At 41.5% G+C, this 10,109-nt stretch overlaps 1 pseudogene; it reads left to right on the forward strand.

Annotated features, from left to right (window-relative positions):
* The first annotated feature begins 1,641 nt into the window (after window positions 1-1,641).
* On the forward strand, window positions 1,642-6,976 carry LOC144251085 (dermatan-sulfate epimerase-like protein; annotated as a pseudogene).
* Window positions 6,977-10,109: the final 3,133 nt, after the last annotated feature.

Consider the following 10,109-nt stretch of genomic DNA (forward strand, 5'->3'; position numbering starts at 1 on the left):
GTCACATGGAGGGAGTATGCAGATATTCACAGGAGGTTCTGTTTCTGATTGTGAAAGACCTTTGTTTAGTAATAAATCTCAACAGGAGACAAAGCTTTATGTGAGCCCGCTTGTAAAAGTTCAACTCATTTTTAACAAAAGTATAGCACCTACAAAGAGGATGGCATTCTAATCATGACTTGAAGGATCTTCACGTAAGAGTACAGGAGTGAGCCAGGGAAAATAGTAAGCATTAAAAAAAAAGTTTAAGGGATGAATATAAGTAGAAACAATACAGTGCTAGTCATACAATTTGGCTTCAGAAATTAAGGAGTTATGTATACAGGAAATTAAGCATCTGGGTTGAGATCAGGATAATAAAAGAAATCTGATATTCAGAAAAATTGCAACTGGTAAATGGAGCTGATTGAGTATTGGGTATTGAAAAACAAGAAATACAATAAATACAGTTCCTGAAGGGCTGAAGCAAAAGCACTGGCCATTTGGACCTGGGTAGGTGTCCCACTACCACAGAAATGTATTCTTATCACGACTGAGCTGTTAATTGTGATAGTGTGGTGAGACTTGGATTGGGTCCTGTCATACTGTAATCTGGTATCTGTGAGCAGTTCCCAATGTCCAGTGTAAGAGGAAATCCCAAGCTCTGGAATTGCACAAGCATGTGAGAGTAACCAAGACGGGCTGCCTCCACCAGTTTGTAGATTTCTAAGCAAGGGTATTTCTCTTCATTTTATGAGTTTCCTTCTACTTGTTTATCCCATATTGCTCCTATTTATACTGCCTTTAAAATTATTTTCAATTGGTAAAGCTGATTCGTGGTTATTATTATTTTTGCCCTGGTCGGTTGCATCTGTGCTACTGAAGTTGTTTTCATATAGTAATATACGGTTTTGGCTTTGCTTTGCAATGACTGCAACCTCAGCCAGGTTGCCTCCGGGTTCCGAGAAAGTGGTCCTTCCCTCTCACCCTCTTTCCTGAGGGTGAACCTTGTTATCACAAACGTCACCGGGATCATCACCTCATCTCCCATCATATATCGTCAACCCCATCCACCCGTGGCTCTGTTACACTTGTCCCCTTCGCTTAACCAAATGATCTCAACCCCAGCCCGGCGGGATCGTGGCACTCCCGCTCCCTCACTGCCCCCTCCTCCCGCCCGGCTCCTCAGAGCGCACAGCGGCCGCCGCAGCCCAGAACCTCCGCGCCGCTTCCCCGCCGCCCTTGGCCCCGCCCCCGCTCCCGACCACGCCCCTCCGGCCCGCGTCGCCGCCGCTCCCCGCCCCAGGCCCCGCCCCCGGCCGCTGGCCCCCTTCGCCGTCTCTCGCCCTCCCTGGGCCACGCGGCCGGAGCTGGCACGGAGGAGCGGCGGTCGCAGTGTCGTCGCGGCCTGGCGACGCGGCTCCTGCTGGACCCGCTGCCCCGAGTGCGCCAGCCGCCCACGGTTGCCTGCAGCGGTCCGGGGCAGCCCCGGAGCGTCCGGCGTTCCCCGAGGGCGGGCGTGCCCGAGCGCCGCGGGGCGCGGGGTGCGGGCGCCGCGGAGGACCCCTGGCGCCGGCTCAGCCCGTCGGAGCGCGGGGTCCCTGCGGGGCCGGCTTCCGGCGCCGCGAAGTCCCCAACTCCCCGCCGCCGTGGCTGTTGGGGCCCAGCGCCGCCCCAGACCCGTCGCAGCCGCCGGAGGTAAGCGCACTGGGCCATCGGGGGTCTCCCGCCCCGGACCTCCGGTCCTGGTCGGCGAGCCGCGAGCGCGGGCAGGGGTGACAGGTTGGTGGGACGCGAATTAGAAAATGCAACAGGCGGGGCGGGGCGGGAAACTCCTAGCGACAGCATCTCCTGCGGAGAGCAGACTTGCCCGAGACTGAAACTTGGTTAGCTCTAGCCGACCGACCGGGGACGGCGAAGGCGGGCGGCGGGCAGCGCTGGCTCCGCGAGCCCTCTGCTGGCCCGTGCGGGGACGCTGGCGCAGGCCACAGGTGAGGCCGCCGCGCCGCCCTGGATGGCCTTCCTCCTGGAGGAGTGACCCTCTTACTTGTCCTCTTCCTCCTGCTCCCCCTTGGGAAGACTCCAGACCTTCAGCCAGAATAGCAACAAAAAAAAGGCTCTTTCAAGGTTTACTTTTATGTCCCTGGGTTATTTGTAACCAAAATAACAAGAATGATAGCAGGATTCCTCTTTAACTGCATTTTAGTGAGAGCATTAAAAAAGAAAGGACTAAAGCAATGTATATATCACAGCTGCTTGTCATCGACTCACATTTGTTGGAATCCTTGTATGTGCATATAAGTCTAAGAAAAGAAATCACTTGATTGTATCTATCAATCACTTAGATTGTATATAATATTAGATTTTATTATAATTCTCAAGTTTCTATCAAGTGACTGTAGAGTATTTAAATCATTAGTTTGCTTTCACTTTCAGCTACCTGTAGCCTCAGACAATTGCTTTGTTTTGTTTTCCCCCCAGAAAGGAGAGTCATGAAAAAGGAAGAGAAAAGAGACGGCATGGTCACTGTTGATGAAAGGGGAGTTTTCTTTTCCCGTCGATGATTACTCCATGATTGGAAAAGATGTGCCTAGGTGGCTGAAGAGATTAGATTTTTATAGTTGTATTGATGAAGCTGATAGAAGAAGACATCAAAATGCTTTCCTGTGTCATATAGACTGATGAGTCAGTAAGCCTGGAAAAGACATTTGAAATGAAGGCAGGAGTTTGAATATTTTTAAACCACATGGGACTTTGAACACTTTTTGAACATGTTTTTATCCCCAAAATGGAAGAAGAAATAGTTCACAAACCAAGAAGTATAAAATATTGAAAGGAATAATCAGTGATTCCACTCATTCCAAGAATGTTAGTACTTTGCCATGGTCTTCAGTCAAACACACAGAAACAAGTCATACATGTGTGGTGAGTGTATCACCAGTGATGGCTTGCTGTGCTACAAATGACTCTTAATTTTAATTTTGGAGTGCTTTTTCTTTCTTGTACCATGTATGATTTGATTCTTCTGTTCAAATAGACTAATGTAAAGGAAGTAAACGCTGCATTTATAGTAATTTTGACTATTACCACTGTTCCTCTGTTACAGAAAAATTAGAGGCATTAATATTCCTTGAAATTTACTGGAACAGAACTGTGCCAGGGATACACATGTGCTATGTAAAATTTTCTCTTTTTGGCAAATGTACTTGCTTTGAATGAGCTGAATGTCAGCATAGAAGATTTTAAATTCAGTTTAATCAAGATCTTTAATATATGCTTTATATTAGCCAGATGGAAAACACATTAAACACCCTACTTGTTATGTATGCCTAAGGAAAGTATCTTCCCCATGGATCATGGCGTTAATGTTTACAGGACATTTCCTAATTTTAACATTCGTGGTGTTTGGTTTCTCTACTCTCGAAGAGTCTGTGAGTAATTACTCTGAATGGGCAGTTTTCACAGATGATATAGATCAGTTTAAGACACAGAAAGTGCAAGATTTCAGACCCAACCAAAAGCTGAGGAGAAGTATGCTTCATCCAAGTTTATATTTTGATGCTGGGGAAATCCAAGCAGTGAGACAACAGTCTCGCACAAGCCATTTGCATCTTTTTAGAGCTATCAGAAGTGCAGTGACAGTTATGCTGTCCAACCCAACATACTACCTACCTCCACCCAAGCATGCCGATTTTGCTGCCAAGTGGAATGAAATTTATGGTAACAATCTGCCTCCTTTAGCATTGTACTGTTTGTTATGTCCAGAAGACAAAGTTGCCTTTGAATTTGTCTTGGAATATATGGACCGGATGGTTAGCTACAAAGATTGGCTGGTTGAGAATGCACCAGGAGATGAGGTTCCAGTTGGCCATTCGTTAACAGGTTTTGCCACTGCCTTTGACTTTTTATATAACTTATTAGATAATCATCGAAGACAAAGATATCTGGAAAAAATATGGGTTATTACTGAGGAAATGTATGAATGCTCCAAGGTTCGCTCATGGGGCAAACAACTTCTCTATAACCATCAGGCTACCAATATGATAGCAGTACTCACAGGAGCCTTGGTTACTGGGGTAGATAAAGGATCTAAAGCAAATATATGGAAACAGGTTGTAGTAGATGTCATGGAAAAGACAATGTTTCTATTGAATCACATTGTTGATGGCTCTTTGGATGAAGGTGTGGCCTATGGAAGCTACACAGCTAAATCAGTCATGCAGTATGTTTTTTTTTGGCACAGCGCCATTTTAATATCAACAACTTGGATAATAACTGGTTAAAAATGCACTTTTGGTTCTACTATGCCACCCTTTTGCCAGGCTTCCAAAGAACTGTGGGTATAGCAGATTCTAATTATAATTGGTTTTATGGTCCAGAGAGTCAGCTAGTTTTCTTGGATAAGTTTATCTTAAAGAATGGAGCTGGAAATTGGTTAGCTCAGCAAATTAGAAAGCATCGACCTAAAGATGGACCCATGGTTTCATCCACTGCCCAAAGGTGGAGTACTCTCCACACAGAATACATCTGGTATGATCCACAACTAACCCCACAGCCCCCTGCTGACTATGGTACTGCAAAGATGCACACATTTCCTAACTGGGGAGTTATCACTTATGGGGCTGGGCTGCCAAACACACAAACCACTACCTTTGTGTCCTTCAAATCTGGGAAGCTGGGGGGTCGAGCTGTGTATGACATAGTTCACTTTCAGCCATACTCCTGGATTGATGGGTGGAGAAGCTTTAATCCTGGACATGAACATCCGGATCAGAACTCATTTACATTTGTCCCCAATGGGCAAGTTTTTGTTTCTGAAGCTCTCTATGGACCAAAGTTGAGCCACCTTAACAATGTATTGGTGTTTGCTCCGTCACCCTCAAGCCAATGTAATAAGCCCTGGGAAGGCCAACTGGGAGAATGTGCACAGTGACTCATGTGGACTGGTGAGGAAGTTGGTGACTCAGCAGGGGAAATCATCACTGCTTCTCAACATGGGGAAATGATATTTGTGAGTGGGGAAGCGATATCTGCTTATTCTTCAGCAATGAGACTGAAAAGTGTGTATCGTGCTTTACTCCTCTTAAATTCTCAAACTCTGCTAGTTGTTGACCACATTGAGAGGCAAGAAGCTTCCCCGATAAATTCTGTCAGTGCCTTCTTTCATAACCTGGATATTGATTTTAAATACATCCCATATAGGTTTATGAATAGGTATAATGGTGCCATGATGGATGTATGGGATGTACACTACAAAATGTTCTGGTTTGATCACCGTGGCAATAGCCCCATGGCTAGTATACAGGAAGCAGAACAAGCAGCTGAATTTAAGAAATGGTGGACTCAGTTTGTTAATGTGACCTTTCAGATGGAATCCACAATCACAAGAATTGCATATGTCTTTTATGGGCCATATGTCAATGTTTCCAGCTGCAGATTCATTGATAATTCCAATTCTGGACTTCAGATTTCTCTCAATGTCAATAACACTGAACACGTTGTTTCCATTGTAACTGACTACCACAACCTGAAAACAAGATTCAATTACCTGGGATTTGGTGGCTTTGCCAATGTGGCTGACCAAGGCCAAATAACCCGATTTGGTTTGGGTACTCAAGCAATAGTACTGCCTGTAAGACAAGATAGAGCTATTTTCCCCTTTGGATTTAAGTTTAACATAGCAATTGGATTAATTTTGTGCATTAGTTTGGTGATTTTAACATTTCAATGGCGGTTTTACCTTTCTTTTAGAAAACTAATGCGTTGGATACTAATACTTGTTATTGCCTTGTGGGTTATTGAGCTTCTAGATGTGTGGAGCACTTGCACTCAGCCCATCTGTGCAAAATGGACAAGAACAGGAACTGAGACAAGCAAGAAGCCTGCGTCTTCCAAGGGGCACTACGTGGATCTTCCTGATGTTGTCATTACCTCACTTCCTGGTTCCGGAGCCAAAATACTTAAACAACTTTTTTTCAACAGTAGTGACTTTCTCTACATCAGAGTTCCTACAGCCTACATTGATATCCCTGAAACGGAATTTGAAATTGATTCATTTGTAGATGCTTGTGAATGGAAGGTATCAGATATCCACAGTGGGCATTTCCGTTTACTTCGAGGCTGGTTGCAGTCTTTAGTCCAGGACACAAAACTACATTTACAAAACATCCATTTGCATGAGACCAGTAGGGGTAAACTGGCCCACTATTTTACAACAAATAAGGACAAGAAAAGAAAACTGAAAAGGAGAGAGTCTTTGCTGGAACAAAGAAGTAGAATGAAAGGTGCTTTTGACAGAGATGCTGAATATATTAGGGCTTTGAGGAGACACCTGGTCTATTACCCAAGTGCACGTCCTGTGCTTAGTTTAAGTAGCAGTAGCTGGACATTGAAGCTTCATTTTTTTCAGGAAGTATTAGGAGCTTCGATGAGGGCATTGTATATTGTAAGAGACCCTCGGGCATGGATTTATTCAATGCTGTACAGTAGTAAGCCAAGTCTTTACACTTTGAAGAATGTACCAGAGCACTTAGCAAAATTGTTTAAAATAGAGGGAGGTAAAGGCAAATGTAACTTAAATTCAGGCTATGCTTTTGAGTATGAACCATTGAAGAAAGAATTAGAAAATTCTGAATCAAACGCTGTCTCCTTATTGTCTCATTTATGGCTAGCAAATACAGCAGCAGCTTTGAGAATAAATACAGATTTGCTGCCTACCAGCTACCAGCTGGTCAAGTTTGAAGATATTGTTCATTTTCCTCAAAAAACTAGTGAAAGGATTTTTGCTTTTCTTGGGATTCCTTTGTCTCCTGCTAGTTTAAACCAAATATTGTTTGCCACTTCCACAAACCGTTTTTACCTTCCATATGAAGGAGAAATATCACCAACTAATACTAATGTTTGGAAGCAAAACTTGCCTAGAGATGAAATTAAACTAATTGAAAACATCTGCTGGACACTGATGGACCGACTAGGATATCCAAAGTTTATGGACTAAATGCTGCAGGTCAGCAGAAATTTGCACTAATGCTTCCCCACTCGCTTTGTGGATATGGACTAGAAGAGTTTGTTTATTCTTGTATTGTGGGTGTGGGTGTGTGTACTTTTATTTGCACAGAGAGATTATTTAAAAAATAGGCACCATATTTGGCCTAGCAGGATTTATTTTTATGTTACCACTTTCCTTGCTTTTGTTTCTGAATTTTTTTTCTGCTAAAATATTTCTGTTTCAGAAGTTAGATGAAATTATATCATGGGCTTCCGGGAAGATGGGAAGATTTTAAAGGATTTTGTTTAACTTGCCTTCTTCTGTAACTGTGCTAATCTATCTGGGGACCTCATACACTACTAAAGGCCTTGCAGTTGCTGCTTTACCCAAGCATCTCTTCCTTTCAAGATGGACTACAAAAGTTCCTTACCTTTTTGAAAAGGTCTTTTAACACACTTATCTTGCACAAAGAAAAAGAAAAAAAAAGTGAATTCCTTTTACTTTATATAACACTCATTGATATCACTGGAGAAATGGCGTTAAGTTCCTATCAGAACTATAGGATTCCTTCTGGAAATGCAGATGGAAATACAGAATAAAGACTTTTTTTTTTTAAGTCAGAAATAGTAACCTGGAAAGTTTCCTTAAATTTTTTTACTTACAAATAACAAGAAATAAGTCTGAACAGTCTGAGTGCTGAGGGCTGGTTTTTTAGATATGCTTGTCTGTTTAAAAGTCTCTTTTTTACTTCCTGAAACTACAGCTGTTTGCATTACACTATTCTCACCCTGTCCTTTTTGTCACTGTCCAGCAAAACAGTCAGTAGGTACTAATTGCTGACCTCCCCGTATTTGTGGAGTTTTCCTTTTTTTTTTGATGATTAATTTTGCATTAAAGACTGACACAGAATCAAATTTATTTTTTTTGTGGAATTACCACTGTATGAGTCAAAGAAAGCCGTGCCACTGCTGCCAGTGTTTTCTTAGATTGGAGACAGAGCTGGAAAACTGCCTGACTTTTCTTGCTTCCTTTTGAGTGAGTTTACAGACCGCCAGTGTCTGCAGAATTGAAGGCAAATGGGAGATGATGTCAGAGGCATCTGTTTCTTTTACCATCTGCATCTTATTATAAATGTAGTCAACATCAAATGTGGTTCATTTTCCTTTGCTGGGTTCTGAAATCAAAATGCTATGCCATTATAAGCCAGTGGAGTAATTACAATGTATTGGATGAAAACTATCAGGCAGTGTGGAGACTTGATGAAAATCTTTGTACAGATTGCAGTCTTCTTCCTGATGCTTCAAACTACAAACTGGAGTTCCTTCAAGCTCTCTAACACTTAGAGTCTGTCATTCTGACCTAGATAAAAGTGGTTCTGTCTCAGTAGTTTGTTATTATGTCAAAATGTGCCTCCAAAGTGATAAAGCTGTGGATATGTTACTTTCCAGCTAAATCTTAACTTGGCTATCATTTTCCTTCCATTTTGATATCAGACTGCTCCCCTCCTCCACATTTACTTCCCATGAAGTAATTAATGAATAAAATTACATTAATTTAAGTTAAAAGGGCACTGAAGACTTAAATCTACACTATTATTATTAAGGAAGATTATTCTATCTCAGGGTCAATCAGCAAACATTTAAAATTGCTACATGGATAACACTGTTTCCATTATTGCTCAGAGTCTCAGTGTTTGCTTTCAATTCCCAGGATGTGTGATCTCAAATCAGATCAAATAGAAAGGCTCCGGGTTGGAAGTTGTATTAGGTCTGACTAATGTAAGAATTATAAATGAGTGCAGGTATCAGAGAAGACAGCAGAAGCCACCCCTGCTGTTTTTGAACGTATGGAAATGCCTGCACCAGCAGAAGAGAGTTAAATGGAACATGTGGAGGAATGGGGAAAGAAGAAATGTAAAATGAAAGAGTAATTCTGAGGATTAATATGGGAATATATGGTGGCAAAAGAAAGGAGGTTTACCCAAATGGTCTTCAAAGTGGACCATACCATTCATCCTAACAGCAATTTAGACTTACCTGTCTCTATCCTCATTCATTCCCACTCCAGAGGAAAAATTTAGTTGCAAGCCCCACTACTTAGGTAACCAATGTAGAAAGTTGCTTTACTTGCAAATTCTCCTGCACAGGGAAGGGGATGACACACTCATTGGGTGTGTGTGCAAACACATGCTCATGCTTCTGCCTTATAACCTGAATACCTAAGGTGAGTGATTCTCCTAGTACACCCTCAGGTTCTGCATCACAAAGTAATCCAGGAAAAATTTAAGTTGCCTGTACATGTACTTTTACTCATCTTGCAAATAAGATGAAACACTTGTTGGAAAACCTATATAAAATGTCCTATATGTAAAAGCCACCCCTTCATTCATTTCCTAAATTTAGATCTAATTGGGGATAATCTACATAGCAATATTTTATTCAAAATAATCGCAATGAAATTTTGAAAAGATGTTTTGCTGCCAAATGTAAAGTAACAAATGTAATGATAATTTGGCTTTCAAAGTTGGAAAATGACAGAATTTTCTTAGGATGAAATATAAAGGCCACATCTAAAGTTGAATGTACCACAGTGAAAAATCCAAACAAAATAGGAAATAGAATCTTCTCAGGAGAAGGAAGCTAAATCTGAATGTGCTTCAATTTATATTTTAAAATACAGATTTTATCAAGAATATGACATGACACAAGACCACATATATACTGTGCCTAGATTTCAAAATATTAGAAATTTGATTTTTTTAAAAATAATTGATAAATGCCTGGCAAGAATAGGATCATTTTTATTTATGTCAAATTTCAAGGAATATAAGAGGAATTTCCACATTGCCTGCTGCAAATATATTCAAAGAAGCACTCCCCTCCTACATACTAGCATGTCTTAATAATTCCCCTTTATAAACTTGTTACCCCTCTTGTTGCCACTTATTTTTTTATTTTGTTCTTTTTAGTTATACGTGACAGTAGAATGTAATCTGACGTGTCATACATACATGGAGTATAACTTCCCATTCTTGTGTTTGTACATGATGTCTGCCACTTATTTTTGATTGGCAACATTGATAAGCAGAGAACTTCATGCATTATTAAAGATCCTAAACAGTCTTCATATATAAAGTATATCA

The sequence above is a fragment of the Urocitellus parryii genome, chromosome Y, assembly GCF_045843805.1.
Source record: "Urocitellus parryii isolate mUroPar1 chromosome Y, mUroPar1.hap1, whole genome shotgun sequence".
NCBI lineage: Eukaryota > Metazoa > Chordata > Mammalia > Rodentia > Sciuridae > Urocitellus > Urocitellus parryii.